This window comes from Pteropus medius, unplaced genomic scaffold (genome assembly GCF_902729225.1).
Source record: "Pteropus medius unplaced genomic scaffold, Ma_sr-lr_union100, whole genome shotgun sequence".
NCBI classification, from domain to species: Eukaryota; Metazoa; Chordata; class Mammalia; order Chiroptera; family Pteropodidae; genus Pteropus; species Pteropus medius.
Genome location: NW_024344370.1, coordinates 3,090,526 through 3,112,536, shown reverse-complemented (window position 1 = coordinate 3,112,536; position 22,011 = coordinate 3,090,526). Strand labels below are relative to the sequence as shown.

Below are 22,011 nucleotides of genomic sequence, written 5' to 3'. Positions count from 1 at the left end.
TTGGAGCCGATCACTGTGCGATACCTTCAGCCCCTCCTTCATGCTCGTCCACAGATCATTCCCTCAGCCTTTCTTTCCTGCTGTCACAAAATAGATGCTTTAGCTCTATACATCAAGTCATGTTCAAAGCAGTTAAAAACAGAACAAGATAATGTGTTGCTAGCTTCATACTCCATTTTTATTAGGCAAAGCAAAGGGCTTCTATACGCTTCTAGGAGATCTCTACTTAATTCTCATTGGCCAGAACAGTTACATGGTCACCTCTAGCTAAAAAGGAAGCTATACATGAGTAATCTGTCACTTAGGGCTGCAAAGTTTGTTTTCTATTCACAAAGAGGAAGAGGGACTAGATCTCAGGAAGGCACTTAGTGACTGCAACAGTCCTTTTCCCTCCAGCCAGGTTGGTTTTCTGGTTGATCTTAGAGCCTGACACATAATAGAGACCCAACAAACAACCCACTATCATCTGTGGGGAGCAGAAATAGCAAGTGTGCAGAGTCTCCTCTTCTTCAAACACACACAGTCTCACATGGAGGGACAGCCAGCCTGCTGGGACTCTGCACAATCCTGAGGCAAAGAGAAGCCCATCTAGACATGGAGCTCAGCCACTGAGGCAACAAAAATAACTCTCCATCCAAGTAGCAGACACATTTTCATTTGCCCCAAGAGAAATGGGTCTGTATGAGGGCACTTATCGAGGACATCACCTCCCAAATATTCAGAGAATGTAAAGATTTCAACCCAATCCATTTAGTCCTCAATAAGCACCTACTCATGCAGCAGTTTTCTTTGTATTTCTGTACTGAAATGAGAACTAAGGCCTCAGAGCAGTTTTCGCTGTGCTCTAAACAGTTGTCTAGACCGTTGTTCAGAGTAGCCAAAAAAACCTTTGAAAATGGCAAAAGCCCTGCCAAGCATCTTAGAATTGAAACAGCCTTTGTTGTTTTTTCTTTTTTTCCTATGAGCTTTTTGAGAAGACTCATGGTCTATAAAAGAAAAGAAATGATGAGCTGGAAGAGCCTGTAGACTCATAACTCAAAGCTAACCATGTCTCCTGTTGCTCTAACTTGGCACCAGGAGAGAAAGGGAGGGCCACGTGGTTCCTTTCCAGGTTGCTCCATGCCTACCCTTCTGTGTAGAGGAAGTCACAAATGGGGCCCAAGTAATAAAAAGAGAATTGAACTTGAGAAGGAAAGCACAGGGGACTTCATCCAACCCGGAAGTCATAAAGGAACAGCATAAAATGTCTGTTATGCATGGGGTATGTTTCCATAGTCGTCGGCCAGGATTTCATTTCTAAATCATTTCTTAACACTTGGCAAAGAAGATTGGGTGTTTAAAACTCCTTTTGTGGCTGGGGTACTGGAAATATCACATCTGTAAAGAACAATGAGTTTTAACCTTTTTATACTATACACTTTCACTTTAAAATTTGGTGTTTTACAGGAATGCTGTTAGGTTGAAGTTTTTACTTGTTCCTCAAGTCACCTAACCAAGCAGGTTTTGGGAAGTGACAGGATTTTCTTTAAATCCTTAATATCCTTGATATTTGAAATTCCTTAATACAATGCTTACAGGTGATCAGACTTTATATTTTCTGATACCCTCTTATTGGTAATGACACGTTAATCTATGTTTACCAAATGCTAACTCTGTGCTGTGTTAAGGCCCGTGGAGGAAACAAAAGAAGTCCACGAGAGAGATCATGAGTCATCCACTTAGTTGCATAGAATATACTCTCATGCTAATTATTGGCTTACATTTCTTAGACTTATTTAAGACTGATTAAATAAACATTGATTAAGCACCTGACAGTTACTGTACAACTATGAAATGATGCTGCAGATCTATATAGATATATGCACGATGTTTGTTTCCTAGGACTGCTATAATAAAGACCTGTCATAAACTTTGGTGACTTAAAACAACATTTATTCTCTTATAGTTATAGAGGCCAGAAGTCTAAAATCAAGGTGTCAGCAGGGTCATGTTCTCTCTGAAGGCTCTTTGGAACATCCTTACTTGGCTCTTCCCAGCTTCTGGTGGGTGCTAACGACCGTTGATATTTCTTGGCTTACAAGGACATCACTCCAGTTTTTCCCTCCCTCATCACATGGCATTTCTTCCTGAGTGTCTGTGAGCCTGTGTCCAAATTTTCCTCTTCTTATAAGGACACCAGTCATTAATTCAGGCCCGCTCTAATCGAATATGACTTCATCTTACTTAACTTGATTACATCTACAAAGACCCTATTTTCAAATAAGGTCACCTTCACAGGTATTGAGAGTTAGGACTAGAACATACCTTTTTGAGGGACATCATTCAAATTAGCACACTGTCCATGTTATTTAAAAAATTATAAAAGATTGTCAGAGTGTTAAAACACAACTGCAAGTTCTTCATAGAGAGTGGGGTCTTTGTCTCCTCCCCTTGAATCAGGGTGGGCTGGCTTGTGACTGCTTTGACCAATACAGCATGGCAGAAGTGACATTATACGAGTTCCAAGGCTAGATAATAAAAGGCCACACAATTCCTACCTTGTTCACTCTTAGAGCCTTGAGTCTCCTGAGGCCACCACGTTATAAAGAAGCCCAAGCCACATGGAAAAGCCACATACAGGCACTCTAGTCAACAATCCCAACTGAGCTCAGAATTCCAATGAACCCAAACCAGGTGCTACCTCTGTGAGTGAAGAAAGAAGCCTCCAGATATTTCCAGACATTCTAGTTATTCCTAACCATTTAAGTTTTCCCAGCCATGGCCCCAGACTTCATGGAGCACAGGCAAGCCATCCCTGCTGTGTCCTGCCCAAACTCTTCAATCAGAGAATACATGAGCTTTAATAAAACGGTTGCTATCTTATACTTCTAAGTTTTCAGTTGGTTTTGTGTGGCAATAAATCATATGGTTTACAAAACATCCTGTATAGTCAAGTCACATTATTTTACAAAGTATGAATATATGTGCATGTACAGGAAAAGCCTAGAAGGTTAACAGAGATTATTTGGGATAGAGTGGGGTTTACCCTCTTTTTTACACCTTTCTATGTTTCTGAATTATTTACAATGAGTTCATATTACTTAAATAATCAGGAAAAAAAAAAGAAATCAAACAATTTTCATGTACAAAAAAGGTGCTACTGAAATATGGCGGCTACATTTCCAGCCACAATTACTGAAAGACTCCTAATGATAGCTGAGGCCTCTCCTTCCTGTAACCATAATCAAGACACAAATCATTCTGCAACCAAAGTTCATTTTAACTAATTCCCCCAGGACTCTCCAGGCTGAGTCTAGTCTCTGCAAGGCTAGGTCACATGGAAGTAGCAGTGACTGAAAAGGAGGTTCAGGCACTGTCCTCCCTCAGGTGGCCAGGTCCAGAGCTCAGACAACCAACCCGTCCTTTGAGAACAGGAGAGGGCAGTGGTTGTGCATCAGCCCGGGGATTGGAGAAGGTGGGGAGGACAATGAGAGAAGTGGGAGTGCCCATTGCGGGCCTAGAAGGTGGAGGCCAGGTGCCTCGGTTTCCTTCCCCGGCTGTGCTTCTCCCCGGCTAAGCATCTCCTCAGCTTAGCACGGGGCACCCACACACACCACGGAGCTGGGCCTCTGTACTGCTGATGTTATTTCTACCATTACTAACTAAGTTCCTGACATAAAGTGTATCAGTGGAGCACATCCATTTCCTTCAGAGCCAGAGTTTTCAAAGGTTAACAACACGTCCTGCCAAGAACACAAAGAACGAATCTCGGCACAACAAAGGAGGCCTTCGCCCCCCTGAATGGTCACACGTTAGAAATCCAGGGAAAGCGAGGAGAATCAAAAGGCCACAACTGAAAAGAATAGTCCTTGTGACTTCCACAAAAAATATGTGTTAGAATGGAGCCAAGGGTGGGTTGAGTATTATATGCATAGTTTCTAAGGAAATTGTAAAAGCAAGTAGTACATTAGGGAGGAAAGTATTCTTTAATCAAAGAAGTTCTCAAACCCATGGACCAACGTTCCCTTCCAGCAGCAACTTCCCACTTCCACAGAATATTCCACACTACAATCTCAGGCACAATCGGCAAGCAGCAGCCTCCACAGAGGTGGAGGGGGTCCCAAGAGACCAGGCAAGAGGTAGATGATAAGGTGCTCTCAGCTCTGCTGGGGCACCGTGAGACACTTTCTGAGTGTCCCCAGGGTGCCATCGCTATTTACAGCCAATCACCACTTTTGCTAAATTTGTGACCTTGTCTGTTCCCATTTGCCCATCAGCAGATACTCTGGTGGTTTACAGTTAACTGCTTGTGTGGTTCTGGTCTCCATAAGGAGAGTAGAAATCAAGGCAAATCCTCTCAGCTCCTTCATTTTGTTTCTCTCATCGCATAACCCAATGTTTTTGTAAGGACAAAATACAACATTTTCAGTTTCCAGGCAAGGCAGTTTGGGTCTGGGGAAGCCCCCAAACCTAACTACTTTAAAAGTTATATGACACCCTCTGCCTGTTCTAGGTCCCCCTCTGATTGGCCCTTGCTGCATAGACAGCTCCAACTGGATCTCTCATACTCTGCCCCTCACCAACATTTCTGGGGTCAGAAAAATCTCACTTCAACTCACTTCCCAGTGACCTTTGTCCTCACACACAATTCCTGAAGACCACAACACACCATCCCTCCACTCACCCACCCCCTGGCAAACTCAAATCCATGCCTCTGCTTAAAGAATACCATTGTTCTCCAGCCAGCAAAATTTGATTGTAATAATACAAGTTTGACAAATCTAAAGAAAGAGTATGGGGTAGGGCAGACTGTGTTGTCAAATCCTAGGAAAAAAGAGAATTAGAGAAGCGAATTTTGGCCAAGCCCATGCAAGTCCTGACAGAGAAGATGAGACTTAGCCAAAGAACTTCAATGGTTTCTTGCCCTAAGGCTCAGTGGCAAGACCTTCCCTGAAGTGGAGACAAGGAGTAGCTAATGAACTTAAAATGCTTCTAGCCCTGTTGGCAATGCAGTTGTTGGGGAGATGGCCAGTCTGCCCACCAACACAGGTTCTTCTTCTCTTCCTCTACTGTAATGAATCCCTAGCCAGGGGGTGGGGGGTGGGGGCGGTCTGGAATGACACCACTGTTTCTAGGCCCCCCTGCAGCGAGGTGTGGCTATATGCCAAGTCTTCAATGGAAGAGAAGAAGTAACCCACTTCCAGCCTAGCCTTTAAAACACTGCAAAATACTCCTCCACAATTTCCCCTTCCAATGGACCTGGGCCCCTCTTCAACCTCCAAATAAAGTCAATGCCCCATGACAGAAGGAGTCTTGGATTGCCGAGTGACCACATGGAGTAGAGAAACTACCAACCTGCCCTGGACCACTACATGAAGAAGGAATAAATTTCCATATTCTTTGTGTCCCTGTATTATGAGCACTCTTTGTTAGGGTGAAAAACCAAACTTCTAGAATAAGGCTCCAAAATTTACTGCATCCAGCCTGCTGCATCCACTCAGTCCACGTAAGTCGAAGCCAAAACAAAAAGAATCAAGATGATCTCTATTAGCTATCTTAGGTTCATCACCTCATTTACTCCACACAGCATCTTACGAGATAATTTCAGTATCCTACCTTTACTGGTGAGAAAATGGAGACTCAGAAAGGTTCAACAACTTGTCCAGTCTATATCATACTGACAGAGTCGGGATTTGAACTCAGGCAGGTATTTGAATTCTTAAAGTCTGTGCTCTTATCCTCCACTTTTTGAAGATTTGCCTCCTGACAAAAAATTTGAGAATGGAGCAACCCATTCTAGCCCATGTGACCGTCATTTCTCCTTTTTCTGATCGAATCCGTTAATAAGGCTTGAGTTTGGTTAATAAGACTGTGTTTGGGCTCTCCAAGGGCTGACCAATACCAGAGTTCTGACTCACAAGGCTAGAAGTCAGGCCATGGATGTAGTGAATTCACCTGAGTGAAGAAGGCCACATGATTGAGAGACAATCTGCCAGACTTTTCCGAGGCAGCATGTATGCTTCCCTATCTCTGGGTGTGGCTGAGAGATAATCAGTGGGCTTTTTCTGTGAAATGAGAACATGTTCATTGTTTAGTTTTTATAATAAAAATATGGCTCATCTGATGAATATAATCTGAAAGAGAATTGAATTGTATAAAGATAAAAGTAGAAATCCACTCCTTACCCTACCTGACCCGCAACTTTCCCATTCCATTGCTGGCAAGCTCATGTCTCTACTGTTATCACTTTGGAACATGACCTTCCAGCCCCCTTATAAAAAGATATATAAAGTGTTACATGCACAGCATGATACAGTTTTCAAAAAGTAGGTTGTAAAATAATATTATAGACATATATGTTTATAAACATAAAAATAGTTACTTTGCCTTTTTTTAAATAATTGTTTTCTAGTATTCCAATCTTTGTATATACAATCATTTTGCTCATTAAATGCTTTAAAATGAAAAACAATGTTAAAATAAACATTACTTATAAATCTTTTTCTAGGAATTACATTTTTGTAAGTTAACCTACAGAAATACATGAGCAAATTTGTAAGTGGGTATGTAAATTTAAATATATATTAATATTTAGAAATTATCCCCCCAAAATATGCTATCAATTTATATTCCCATGAACAAGGTATTATTTTGTTTATATCTTTACACCATCACCAACACTGATTACTATCTTTTTTAATATTGACAAATCTGATGGGTAAAAAATTTATTATTTTAGTAGATATTTCTTTAATTTTCATTGAAAATAAGCAGCTTTTATCATATTTACTTATCTTTCATATTTCTTCTTCTGTAGGGTTGTCATATATATTTACCCAATTTTCCTTCTGAGTTGTCATTTTCTTATTAAAGTGTAGGAGTTATTTATTAATAAAAAAGAAATGGTTATTTTCAATACTATATTGCAAAAACCTTTTCTTCCAAATATGCCATATGTTTATGAAATTTATACTGGTCTTGCCATACATACAATTTTAATTTTTAGACATTCCAAATATTCAAATTTTTCCTTTGTGAGATCTTTTATCATTTTGTGCTTAGAAAGGCCTGTATTTCTTTCTGTAATATTAAAAAATGTTTCAGCAAATTTTCTTCTCAAATGTTTGTGGTTTTATGTTTTTCAAATAAAGCTGATATATAAGAATTTATAGTTTCGTTGTGCATAGTATATCACCATTTATTTAAAAAGGAGCAAATTGGCCCCAATTTATGTATGGATAATCATGTCTTTTCTGCAATGATCTGAAGCCCTTCTTTTGCTATGTTCCTATATAAATTAAAATCCATTTTTAGACTTAATATTCTATTTCATTGATCTCCCTCAGTATCATACTATTTTAATTATTCTAACTTTATAATATGGCTTAATATCTGGAAGACAAAAGTTAAATTCCTTTTGTACTCTAGAATAGCCCACAAATTACTAGATAGAGTTTAGCATCATTTTAATAATTTCCTTCAAAAATTTACTGGAGTTTTAAATGTGTTTGTATTAAATGTAGAGATAAGAGGAAAGTTGTATCTTTTTTTTTTTAGGCGAAGCAACCCTTGGTTGACCTCACAGATCTCAAGGACCTTGTCAGCTTACAATCCCTTGTTTATTATTTTTTACACCTACAGCACCTGGTCTTCCTAGGTGGTCTCCCATCCAAGTACTAACCAGGCCCGACCCTGCTTAGTTTCTAAGATCAGATGGGATCAGGCTTGTTCAGGGTGGCATGGCCGTAGACAAATTTGTATCATTTTTAATAGTCTACTTTTTAAGAAAATTATATCTCTTCCTTTATTCACTTTCTTTAATATTCTCAATGAAGTTTCATAGCTTATTTTATGTGTTTAATGTTAATTCCTATGTGTTCAATTTCTGCTACTATTGTGAATGATATATTTTTTTCTCTCTGTATTTTATAACTGATTATTATTTGAATATAAGGAGGCCGGGTTGAATTTCTTTGATAACAGATTTATTTATTTATTTTTTTTTGCCATCACAACTATTATTTTCCAGAACACATTTGGGGAATACAACAGAGTTTCAGAAAGTGGTTTTTAGATGTGGTGACAGTCTAATTCTTTATGAAAATATGAATTTACAGTAGTGTAATTGGCTTTAGCATAGTTTGCATTTTGATATATTACACTATAAGTTTCTCTCAGCTAGAAACAGCTACACTTTCCTTATTACAAACATAGCATCCATTTTCATAGTGTAAATACAATGTTAAGATCTAGTGATAGAGTTGCATATGTCTCTTGTGAGATTGAACTTGTTTCAATATGCCTTTGCACACTGAAACTTTGCATCTATAAAAAGTAGAATCCTAATGTACTCATGCCTTTAAGTAAAAGATGAAAAGGTCTCTATGTGACCCATTACTTACTAAGATAAAATAAACATAATTCATTGTGGATATTTTATAACATATAGAACTTCTAGATCAGAGATAGAATATCTATTTCCCCATACCCACCCATTTTTAAAAATCTATGAGATCAGAAGAATGTACATAGTATACCACCATTTTTGTTTAAAAAGGAGGGACAGTCTATGGCCATGCCATCCTGAACAAGCTTGATCCCATCTGATCTCGGAAGCTAAGCAGGGGCGGGCCTGGTTAATACTTGGATGGGAGACCATCTAGGAAGACCAGGTGCTGTAGACGTAAAAAAATTTTAAAAATTAAAAAAATAAGGGATTATAAACTGACAAGGTCCTTGCGATCTGTGAGGTCAACCAAGGATTGCCTAGCCTAAAAAATCATAATAATAATAAATGAAATAAAATAAAAAGGAGGGACATATCCATATGTGTGCTTACATATGTGCAATGATATATTAAAAAATGGCATCACTGGTAGCTTCTGGGGAGGCTGGAGGATACAGGTGATCAGATTTACTTTCCAGTGTGTATACTTTTTATACTCTGAATTTTCCATCACATGCAGATATTGTTTTTATTAATATGCTTCTATGTCAGAAAGATATTGAAAAACAGTAATACTCCATATTAGCAATGATGTGGTGAGAATAAGATGGGAATTTTTTAAATTTACAAATGGGGTGTAAATCGGTACGATTATGTTTGACATGTCAGAAGCATTTAAAATTCCTTTACCTGCATCTCTGATTCTTCACATAGGATTTACTTTTAGAATCAGAATTATTGTGTGTGGTAAGCAGAATAACGGTTCCCCAAATGGTCCCCCACGTCCTAATCCCTGCATCTGTGAATATGTTATATGGCAGGAGGGAATTAGATTGTAGATGGAACTGAGGTTGCTAACTGGGTGACTTTAAGATGGACAAATTATCTTGGATTATCTGGGTGGACCCGATGCAATCATTAGGATCCTTATAAATTAAAGAAGGGGCAAGAGAGTCAATGTCAGAGTAATGCAGTGACAGAAGGATTCAACCAGCCATTGCTGGCTTTGAAAATGGAAGGGGCCATGAGCCAAGGAATGTGGGCAGCCTCATGAAGCTGGAAGTCAAGGAAATCTTGGATCTTCCTCTATAGCCTCCAGAATGAATGCAGGCCTGCCAACAACTTAGCCCAGTGAGACTTATATTGGACTTCTGGCTTCCAAAACTGCAAGATAATAAGTTAGTGTTCTTTTAAGCCACTAAGCCTGTAGTAATCTGTTACGGCAGCAATAGAAAACCAATACACTGTGTCAAAGATGCACCCAATATAAGAGTAAAAATCTGGGCAGAATATAAATGTCCATTAATAAAGGAATAGAAAACGAATGATGGTACCTTTATAGGAAAGTATATTATACAACTAGTATACACTTAATTTTGAAATTTGTTAAATGTTTATGAGACAATAAAGGAAATTTATAAACCTGTATTTGATTCTAATTATAAAAATTATATATATATATATAATATGTATGTCACATCAGTAAGGGTCAAGCTGCAGGAAAAAGGAATTTCTCAAGCTATTTCAAACAGAAAGGGATATAAAGAATCAGATCCATACAATATCATGGGGAAACTGTAGGAGTAAGTTCTCAAAGGGTTTCATGAAAAGTCAAACTAGCTTCCAGGGTTATAGCTACCTCGACTTCGATCACAAAGGGGGATGTCAGTTGGAGTCTGCGGTCACACATCCAAAAGGCAGTGAAGAGATGGCCCCTTTTCTTACAGGTCCCTTTATTATCCCCACTACATTATATTCATGTAAAGAATATTTCAGTCTAACATCACATTTTTCTGCCTCCACATTTATAATATTTTAGAAGACAAACCAGAAACAAATATCAAGGAATCTAGTGGTAAGAACCCAGGCACTGGAGTTAGATGACCTGGATTTAGCTCCATCTATTCCTTTTGTGGCTCTCTGGCCAGATACTACACTCTTGTGCCTGAGCACCTTTGTCAGTAAAGGGAATAATATTAGTGCCTGCCCCATAGGGCTGTCTGAAGATCGAGTGGGATTGTGGGGGCCAAGCATTTAGCAGGGAGTTCTATAAAATAAAATTGCTCAGTAAATGGTAGCAATCATTCTCTCCTATACTTATCAGGTATTACTTATCATGTCTTACTTTTATCATCAGAAAAACAAAAATCTCATTTTAGAAAACTCTAAGCTGGACGTTAATCTTCCCAAAACAATCATGGTCTGATGGAAAAATATGAATTTTAAAAGTTGTTGCCCTGCCTCAGTTCTGTCTGTCGTATATCTGCTTCCTGTTGATAAAGGGAATAATAAAGACATACAAGCTCTATTTAAAAGTTGAGAATCAAAAGACCTTGAGTATTTTCATTCTCAAGGCCATTAATTCTATACGACAAAAGTTGCCCTCAATCTATTGTGTAAAAAGCACCCTATTTCAGCATTTGACAGTGAATGAATACATTTTGGGAGAGAAATGGAAAAGTTTATGATAATAAAAAGGGGTAAAGGAGACAATCGGTTTTCAGTAAAGCCTGATTTACTAGTTGGACTATTGACCATAGGGTCATCTAAATATGGACATTTATAACTGTCTAAATGTAAACTTCTCAGAGGTCACTCTTTTGGTAGTGGTTACTCAATTACCCGCCTGATCCTCTCATGAGGAACACAGATTTGGGCACCATATTTCTCCTTATGGGACAGGACCCTGAAGGAATATGCCTGATGGTTTACACTTTTACATACGTGACTTGTCACTTGGTGCCACAGCCTTCTTTCAGGATGGGCAGTTCCAGATTCTCTTGCCAAAATGAGAATATAAGTCCAATGTTCTTTTCTTTGCCCCATGCTGCACAGGAGATCCTCAAAGAACCACAGGGAGTGATTTAGTTTATAATAGCCATCCTTTTAAATTAATTTTAAAACCTCCAAGCTAGTATGAGTTAGGTTTTACTTCTTCGAAACCTTCAGCAAATCTGTGGGTTGGAAATACATTCACCAGAACATGAGCAGTAGGTAAACCATGATTCTCACTGAATTTCAGTAGGGCATATTTTATGGCTTGTTCTTTTTGTATATCAAAGAACTTCATGGTCCCCAGAGATTAAAAAAAGCATCCAAGTACATGAACTTTAAAGGACCTAAGTATAAACCCCAACAGGAAGTGATTTTACTTTTATTCCCAAATTCCATTACATACAACTAAAGGAAGTAAGGCTATCAATTTAGTCAGCCTTAGAGATAAGGACCAAGCAGGAAATGACTTTTCATGTGATGTCATCAAGAGCCTATGTCAGAGGAGGAAGGGGCAGGGCATGTCCTTTGTCCTTTACAGATTTTTCCCAGCCATCTCTGAATGAAAGGGGCAGGGGCAAATTTAATTATAAGTTACCCCAGTATGGGTTGCATGGCTCTGTGGGACCACGATGCGGACATTATTGAAAGAAAGCACGAGAAAGGAGGGAGGGAGGAAATGAATGAGTTAAACCCTAATCATTTAGCTAAATAAACCTTAGCTGTTAGAAGCCAGTGAATGCTACCGGTTTATAGTCTGGTTAACTAACTGTGACCTTGTGTCATTTTTAATATGGACATTTCTACGTTAGAGAACATTTGGGATGGTGTTCACAGTATAAATCATTTTCATTTCACTCATGCACCTTTAATCAGGCATGGGGACATGGGAGAAAGATAAACGGGGCTCAAATACCACTTTGTGTGACTCTAGGCTTAGTCTTTCACCTGCAAAACAGGTCGATTAAGACCTATCACATGGGGTTGTTGGGAAGATTAAACAAGATGGTGCATGGAAGTGCCCAATGTAGCTGGCACTCAATAAATGTTTGCAGTAACTTTATCCATGACCTCTTAGTAGGTAATCAATTATTTTTTAGATTTTTTTTTTAAATTGTGGTAAAATATACATAACAAAATTTTCCACGTCATTCATTTTTAAGTGTAGTATTAAGTACATTCTCATTGTTTTGCGATAGCCCTCCAGAACTTTTCTTCTTGCCAAACTGAAACTCTACGCCCATTAAACAACTCTCATTCTCCGCCTCCCAGCCTCTGGCAACCACCGTTCTATTTTCTGTCTCTATGAATTTGACTATTCTAAATGCCTCGTATAAGAATTTGTCATTCTGTGACTATCTTATTTCAGATAATCAATTTTTTAGGTTACTTTTTGAGACTTGACAAATTTTGACACTCGGACAAAAGTTTTGGCAACTGCATGTTATATTGCTATATTGCATGATTATCCAACTATTTAGGTAAAAACATGAAGTTTTCCAATAAAAGGTGATCAATAAAAGGTGAGTTAGATCATCTAAGTTGCAATGGATGGATTTTACACAGTAGTCAATTCTCAGATTGCCTGCCATGTATTGGCACCTATGTCTTATCTCATTTACAGCTTTGTAAATTCCTGGATGTCAAGTAGTACCTGGCATGCATTAAGAGTGTACAATAAATACTAATGGACTAATATATAAACAAATCAATGAATTCTGATTCTATTTTATGAATCGTTGGCAAGAAAATGTTCATCATAGGGTATTTCCCATTAAAATATTCAGAACTGGGCAGAATGAGAGAAATAGGGCTCACATACAGTGTCGATGGAAATCTAAACATTTAAGAGGGCAATGAAAATTTTCATGCATTCTTTCCCCTCCCCCCACCAATGCTGCAAATTCATGTCTAGTTAATTTATTCTACAAAAATAATTATACAAATATTCAAAGATATATGACTGTGGTAAGCTGATAATAGTCCCTTAAAGATATCTACATCTTATTCCCAGAAGCTGAGAACCTGTGAATATGTCATGTTCATGGCAGGGGGTAATAAAGGTGCCAGATAGAATTAAGGTTGTTAATCAGCTGACCTGAATAGAAAGTGCTTCTGGATTATACCAGGTAGAACTAGTATAATCCCAAGGGTCACTTAAATGTGGATGAGGAAGGCAGAAGAGTCAGTGTAGGAGTGACTCAGTGTTGGTATGGGAAACACTCAACCAACATCGACTGGCTATAATGATGAAAGAGAGCTAGGAGCCAAGGAATGCAGCAGTCTTTAGAAGCTGGAAAGCAAGAAAAGGATTCTTCTGCCTTAGAGTCTCTAAAGAATGCAGCCCTGCCAACACCTTGATGAAATCTATTTCGAACTTCTAACTCCCAGAACTATAAGGTAATAAACCTGTGTTGTTTTAAGCCAAGTTCATGATTATTTGTTACAGCAACAATAGAAAACAAATACAATGGCTAAAGATGCTCACTGCGGCATCATTTGTGACGAAAAAAATAAAAAGTAAGCAACATAAACATTCATCAATAAAAGCCTGTGTCATTATCATGAATGTCGAAGATTGTAGGTTTTCATCGAAGGGAGAATGCTGGAGGTAACCTTTCTTTCTGCTTTTGGCAAGAGCTCACCAATTAATTTAAAATGTAAGAGAGGGGAAATATAGCCAAGAAATCCCAGTTAATAAATTGCCCTGACTGTACACACACAGTCAATATAACGCAGCAGTGAGACGGTAGTACTTTAGAGTCACCCAGTCTTACTTCATTCTTACAATAAAGCTGTAAAGACGCCAAGCACTATGGTACACACTGGAAAATATAGAGAATAGAAGCTGACTAGAGAAGGAAGAGAAGCAGGCAAGAGAATTATACTAAGCACAAGAAATGCCGAGGCCGGGAAAGTATGGGTACCTCAGGAGCACAGAGAGGGACACCTAACCAAGTCAGGGTGGGAGGGTGGGACAGGGACAGCTGCCAGGCGAGGAAATGCCTAAACCAAGTCCCAAAGGAGGAGAGGGATTCAGCCAGACAAAGAAGACGTGGAAGGACGTACCAGGGGGGAAGAAAGAGCTTACACAAGGTTAGCTGACATGATGTCCAGTAAGGGTATGTGGGTAGGGTGGCATGAGAAGACCGGTAAGCTCTAAAACACTGCTCAAGGACTTTTACATAATTAGTTTCTTTACGTTCTCTGAACCTCAGTTTCCCCACTTTCCTAATAGAATCATAAAATCTTCCTCGCAAAAGAAGATTAAGTGATATATGCCCAGAGTTTCGGGGCCAGAAAAGGAAAAGGAAGATCCAGCTCCTGGGAGTCCCTGCCCTGCACTCCCTCTGCCGGCCGTGGCTGCTCCCCAGAGAAGCCCCTCTGCCCCAGGCAGGCTGGAGCCATTCTAGTTCTTTAAAGCCCCAATGCATTAAAGAATGAAAAACATTTCATGGCATATTTTAATCATTTATATTTAATAGATCACTGCTTTTAACGCATACAAAATACAATAAAATAAAATTGTGCTATTCAAAATGATTACAAACTAAAACTATATTAATTCATAGTTCATTCCAGGCCATGTGTTCTGGTAATGAAATAGAGATTTAAATTTATATAATGAACATTTTTTTTTTCTTTCAATTGCTTCACTGATTCTGACTCTCTATAAGACCTCATTTAGAGAAAGAGAATCTTTGAGCGCCTTGGTGAGTGAGAAGCCCATACAGCCTGCCAGTACCAGGCCCTCTTTATATTGACCTGAAGAAAGAAAGCAAACTTGTACATCAGAATCATCTGGGGAGTTTTCAAAATATTCTGAAGGCTGAGCTCCACTCTCTAGACTCTGATTCAATTGGTCTGGAGTGGGGTCCAGGCATCTTAATAGTTTTTAATATTTCCCAGGTGATGCCTATATAAAGCCAGGATTGAAAAATACCATAACTATAAGCAGGAGAGACTAAGAAAGGAATCTTTTAAAGTTTTATCAACTTATTTGCAAATATTTGTTAAAAGACAAACAATGGTAAAAAAAAAAAAAAATAGATCAAATGGGAGCAAAAGGAAGGCTTCAATAAAAAGGCTTACCTAGGAAAGACAGAAGTACAGCAGAGGGCATCCTAGCCAGCAGGCAGAGCACAGAGCACAATGGAGGCCCAACCATGAAGAGCAATGGATCAAATGTTTGCACATTAGGGAGTGGAAAGGAGCCTGAAAAGAATTGAGAACAGTCTGTTAAAGTTTGCCAATTCAGTTTGCCAATGTCACGTGGCTGCATTCTGACCAGGCAGTTATGAGGTTCACAGGGTGGATGGAGGGCCAACTGCTGGCCCCTATGTTGAAGATACCAGCACTGGTCAGAGGCAGTCAATATGGTGACCAGGCAGACATAACTGCACTGAGAGAAAGACAAGATTCTCAGGCCATAACCAGGTTGGCCAATCTACTGCTGAAAAGCGGGTGTGTGCACCCAGAACCCTGAAAATCAATTTCCTGTGTCTGATCTTTAGTCAGGCTATTATACTGGAGAAAGAGATGAGGTAGTCCCTAAAACCTGAAAGTAAGGGCATTCTCTGAAAGCTGAGTTACAAAACCAATACTTAATAGAGCAGAAGAGTTATGCTAAGAATGAACGGCTCTTGAAGCAGAGCAAGACAGATTGATAAACAAGACAGAAGTTAGCAATCAAAAAGGGTGGTCATCAGCTATGGAGGCATAGAAAAAGGACAGCGCCATTGCTGTGCTTGCTAAGCTCCACACTGGGGGCACGGTACCCTGGACAAAGGACTCAACCCTGCTGTCCTCAGCCTCCACTGCTTCCCTCTCAGTGTGGGCCCCCATCATGTCTGGATTATCACAAAGCCTCCTAACAGATCTCCCTGCTTCTGTCTTTTCTGCCCCCATACAGCAGCCAAAGTGACCCTGTTACATGACACAGATCACATACTTTTCTGCTCAAATCCTCCAGGAGCTCCCCATCTCACTCAGAATAAAAGCCCAAGTCACCACGACAGCCCACTTATGGCCTTCTATGACCTGGATCCCCCTCCACCAGGCTTTCTCTCCTCCTCCTCAGCCTTGCACCACCACTACCCTATCACACAAGCCCCACCTCCATCCTACACTACCTCCCTGCTGAGTGTCAAACATGCCAGGTGTGCTACTGCCTCAGGGCCTTTGCACTTGCTATTGATGCTCTGGAATGTTTTTCCCCTGTGTATCCACAGGGCTCACTCAAGTCCTTCAGGGCTTTACTTCAGGTTGATGGACCTGTCCAGACCACTTTATTGAAAGTCTCTCACCTCTCACTGCTCATATTCCGTCCCCTGTACCCACTTTATTTTTCTCCATATCACCATTGCCATCTAAATATCAAAATTTTCACTAACATTTGATTATTACATCTCCCTCCAACTACACTGTAAATTCATGAGGGCAGGGATTTGGGTTGGTTTTGTTCACTGCTGTATTTCTTATGCCTAGAACAATGAAATGCCTGGAAAACAGGCATTCAATAAATATTTGTTGGATGAATGAATGACTCAATTAATCCAAGTGTCCAGGATATCTCACTGTGCCAATGGCTCCATGAAGCTTTTGAAACTAAATGGCTCAAGTGTGTGTTGATATTGGGGTAACTACATTTTTCACAACAACCTTATGATGATGGTTTGGTTTCCCACAGGGTAAAGTAGGAAAGAATATGCTGGTCAGAAGATATGTAGCCTGCTCCCTTTCAAAGTTTTTGTATAAAAGGAGTAAAAAAATTAACACGGCAATTTATAACTTTTTCATCATATTTAGGGCTTCAGTCTCCAACCAGCTTTCACAATATTGAGTTCCCAGTACTGACCTATGAGACCCCTTGGCCACTCACTCGAGGGCCAGTCTTATGATTCCTGGAGCTCAGCTTTCACCTCTTTCAAACTCTGCCAGTGGTGTTTAGGGTAAACAAACAGCAGCAACCTGGCATGTGTGGGTTTATGTTCACGAGTGGCTGGGTAGGGTGTGATGTGCGGTCATGTGTCACGTTGCTCAGGCACAGATTTGAATCCAGCAGGCTGGGGCACAGAAGCAGGCCTGCAGCTCAACAAAGCCAGCACTGTGGCCCGACGCGGCCTGTTCTCTCCCCGGCGGCCGACTCCTCCGTTCTCCTGGAACTGTAACAGAGGTCTGTCTTTGTGGACAGCCACCCTCCTGAGAAGGTCGACTGCCTGTGCTGGTGGTGCGAATACAGACAGCTAGGTTTTCAACATTTCATTGCTTTCATAAAATGCAATTTAGTGTTATTCGTAAACCTGGTGAGTCACAAAGGTCTACTGTCCTCCAAACCACAGTTCTCCTATATGTGCTGCCCGGGCCTCACACGCCGCCGGGATCCCAGGAGGTACGAGACAGGGACAGGTTTGGTTCTCAAGGAAACCACTGCACCAGCTCCCTGCTGGCTAAAGCGTTTGTGCCATGTATTCTCAAGTAGGTTATAAAGTGATTACAACACAAGCTGTAGAGTCAGGTGACCCTGGAGTCAGATGACCTTGGTTCAAATCTCAGTTCTACCTCTTTCTGGCTGTGGGACCATTACTGAATGTCCCAATTTCCTTGTTTGTAAAATGGTTTTATAAGGGAGCTCAGTAGATAAAATAATGCATGTAATGGCAGGGAATAGTACCATTCCTCAAGCATAATAAACACTTGATACATAAGTGGAAGGAAAAAAGAAATAGATCTCAGTCCAGGATCTATGAGGTATTTAGCTGCTAAAAAGTCATCACAAAAAATGATAGAATTGCAGAGAAGGGACAAGACATTTTGGAAAGCTCTCCAGGACACAGAGGAAGACCAGGGTTTTGGATTTAGAAACAAAGAATAACTTGTACCACAGGAAACCACAGACTATGGTTTCATTGTATCTCTCTTTACAATACACTTTACCTAGTCTCTCAACAGTACACTTCCTGATGCTGCTGAATTTCAACAAGGAATAACACAATGAGGATTGATTTGGTCATTATTGTGAGTCCACTGCCCACATATGATTGTTCCTTCTATGCTTGCACAATTTGCTTCCAGGTCTCAGAGGGGTTGGCACAGAGCTGGAACTCTACTCTTCTTTTTAAATGCTAGGTTGGTTTTTCTTTTTGCTGGTCTCCCTGTGAATTTTAAAATTTATCTTTATTTTTATTTTTAAAATAGAAAATACATTCAATCGCCAAATTACAAAGATAAAAAGGTGCACAATGTAAACAGTCTAAGTGTCTTTTGATGGATGATTGGATAAAAAAGACGTGGTACATACATACATACAATGGAATACTACTCAGCTATAAGAAAGGATGAAGCACTGCCATTTGCAACAACATGGATGGATCTTGAGAGTATCATAAAGCGAAATAAGTCAGACAGAAAAAGACAAGAACCATATGATTTCACTCATATGTGAGATATAAAACAGAAAGCAACAAATGAACAAACAAAACAAATGAACTCATAGACACAGGCAACAGAATGGTGGTTATCAGAAGGGAAGTGGGGGGTGGGGATAGGACAAAGAAGAGAAAGTAGGTCAAATATATGATAATGGAGGGAGACTAAACTTTGGGTGGTGAGCACACAATGCAATATACAGATGGTGTATTATAGAACTGTACATTTGAAACATATGTTATTGACCAAAGTCACACCAATAAATTTAAGATTTTAAAAAAGTTACACAATAAAAATCTCCCACCCCTCAGCCATCCAGTTGCCAGCCCCCAAAGCAGTGTTACCTTGTTACCAAGTGTTTGCATATACTTCTGGAAATACTCTATGCATATATAAATAAACATATTTACTTCCTTATCTTTTACTACATACAAAATATTATTGTTCTGCCTTTTTCTTTTTCTCATGTAACTTTTCTTGGGAAAATTTATTTTGGTATATAAAGGTCTTCCTTAATTTGTTCTTTTTAAAAAATGACTGACACCTGTAGTTTTTAGCCCTTCAGATAACTGTGTACCTAAAAGGTCAAAATTTCTTTCCATGGATTCTAGAATAGGAGCCATTAAAAGGCACCATTTGTCAAAAAAGCCCCTTTTTCTCCAGGACTTCACTTTCTCTGTAAGTATTCTGGTTCAGATAAAGAACACAGGCTCATGGACCTGGTCCCACAGGGTTGCAGCCTTGTACTGAATATGCAGCTGGCACCTAGACACCCCAGTTGGCTCACAGAGGAGTTCACAGAAGCCAGGCAATAAAAAAACTGATCAAAACTACAGGCCCCAAACAGATTTGCTAAAACACTGTCAGTTTTAAGCTGAACTTAATTTGCTAAACCCTATACTGTACTCCAATTTATTTTGAAAGATTTTTCTCCCCAAGGGAACCATTTTGAATTTAAAACGTGGTATTTTCTAAAACTCTTAGGATGAAGAAAAGCAGAACCATCAAGTTATGTAACCAAATTTGCTCTATACCAGTATTTTGATTCAGGGCATGGTTGTTCCAAAAGCCAACCAGAGGCATTCAAGTTCAATTTTGCAGAGAGAACGTACTGACAGCCATTTAGAAATGCCTGTGTGGCACGATGTCAAGGCTGTGATACCAACACTGAGTGTGCTGTCCCTCCTCGTCCTAGGCCTCAAGTACACATTTTGAAGGTGTAAAAGCAGCAGACATCAATAAAATCATTAACTTGGCGAATAAAAACAGAATTCTGAGCTATCTTCCTCAGGTATTTCTGGTAAGAGCTGTAAGACAACTTCCTAAACATACTGGTATTAGTTTTTCAAGACCATGTGAGGAGCCCTTACTGAAAAGGGGTCATCTCTGGAGAGCGGAGCCCCTTCCCACCCTGGCAGGAGGGATGAATGAGAAGTGTGGAGAAATAGGCTCTAGGCAAAATATGCTCGGGTTCTAGGAGCAGGATCCTGCACAGGGGTTTGGACCTGAAGCCAAGCTGGGTCAGGGAGAGCTGACCAAGGCAGGTGGAAGGTGAAAGAGCTGCGGCTGAAAGCAGAAACTGCGGCCTGACTGGGACCCAAGTGTGGATTCCTTAATTTTCCATAGCACACTTACTTAATATAAAGTTCTTACTATGTAAATCCTTCATCTCGTCTCTTCTCACATAAGGATCACAGAGGATCTTTCTTATTCTAACTCTTGTCGTGCACTGGGCTCTGGGCTTTGTCATTCAATTCTCACAATATTTCTGTGAAGGGGATATCCATTACAGATAGAAATCTGGCTCAGAGATTGACTAAGTCAAGGCCACACAAATTTTGGAAACATTGCTATCATTTATTAAGTACCTATTTCTGGAATTTTTCTCACTTCCACTTTTGTTATTTGGGAAGGGAGTACTATAAAATGGTTAAGGACTTTACATATTGGTTAATCTAATGCTATCAATAATTCAGTAAAATCTAAGTAGGCCCATCATACAATTGAGGGAACAGGATCAGAGACAGATTGGTGAGTTGCCTGAGGTCACTAAGGGAGTGTAGAAGCTGAGATAGGACCCCTGGCCCCAATGTATTGCCTTCTTCACTAATCTGCTAGGTCAGCTTCCCAGCTTGCAGAGAAGTCCAACAACTCAGCAGTTATTAAATCCTGCAATTTCCTGGAGTGACTGAAAATTTAAACCGCTAGAAAAATATGGTCTGATGCATCTGACCACCTCAAATTTAGAAGTCATTTCCAGATAAGCTGATGAGCCCCACAGGGATGAATAACACATATCTTACGTGTTTCTAAGTCCCTTTAAAGGTAGCTTCACAGGGACAATTGGCAGACTTCTGATATAAGCTCACCCAAAGAAGTTGAACTGTCCTTCAAAACAGGCAGTCCACTATGGCAGTTTTGGAAGTTCCATCTCTGCCACAAGAATGACGGGACTGGGACATCCTGGGATCAGGGCCCAGTCAGAGGAACTCGTGATCCCTAGGAAGGCTATAGCCATGACCCAAACTCAGATGAACTGCCCCCCCAGCTCAGTGGCCTGGGATAGTTGCAGATACTCAGCTGTGTCTCTCCAGGTCCCTGCCCCCAGAGCCAGAGGCCAAGCGTCCCTTTAGACTCTGCCTACAAGTCTCCACCACCTCTCAGACTCACCAGAGCTTACCACACAGGGAATTCTCTGCTGCTTCGACCTATGACCAAGTAGAACGTGTCATGGCTATCTCTGACCATGACCGACTGGAATTAAACGCTTGACTTGACATTAGTCCTTGTGGTTCTACCAAGGTTGTTCTTATGGCAACTGAAACCTCTTTATATTTGCATGAATGTGAGGATTAGAGAAAAGGAGAAAGCGCTAGGTTTGGGTTCTTTTCCTTCTCTCCCTTCATTATCACTATTGAAACATCATACCTTACCTGCTTCTCCATTGAGACAGAGCAATACAAGTCATAAACGGCCAGGAATGTGATGACACAGATTCCCCTTTCCAAAGAGAAATAAATGCAAAGAGCACATTTTCAGAGATTCTCTTTGTACTTCCATGCCCAGTGCCCAAAGAATGACTGAATCCCTATCAATCCAGCAGTGGGATCTGGGGAAGGTGTTAGGGGTTTCTGCAAAGCAGGGAAGTGGAACCCAACGTAATCTAGTTAAAAAAAAGCACAAGCTTGAGCCAGATCTCAGTTTGAACCTTGGCTCCATCATTTAGCTCAAGTAATCTTGGGCAAAAGATACCAGACCTCTCTGATCCTTTTAACTCATCTATAAACAAGAGATGGAATCTCCAGGTTTGCTGTGAGGACTACCAGATAAAGTCCATATTATGAGGTACCAACCATTTTCTTTCTTTTCTCACATACTCTAAAGAG

At 40.0% G+C, this 22,011-nt stretch overlaps 1 non-coding gene and 1 pseudogene across 1 annotated transcript; one reads left to right on the top strand and one right to left on the bottom strand.

Annotated features, from left to right (window-relative positions):
- Positions 1 to 7,611: 7,611 nt before the first annotated feature.
- Positions 7,612 to 7,730, bottom strand: LOC120608413 (5S ribosomal RNA). The gene has a single exon (XR_005654383.1). It is a non-coding gene; the product is annotated as a 5S ribosomal RNA (ribosomal RNA).
- An 814-nt stretch (positions 7,731 to 8,544) lies between these two features.
- On the top strand, positions 8,545 to 8,663 carry LOC120608450 (uncharacterized; annotated as a pseudogene).
- Positions 8,664 to 22,011: the final 13,348 nt, after the last annotated feature.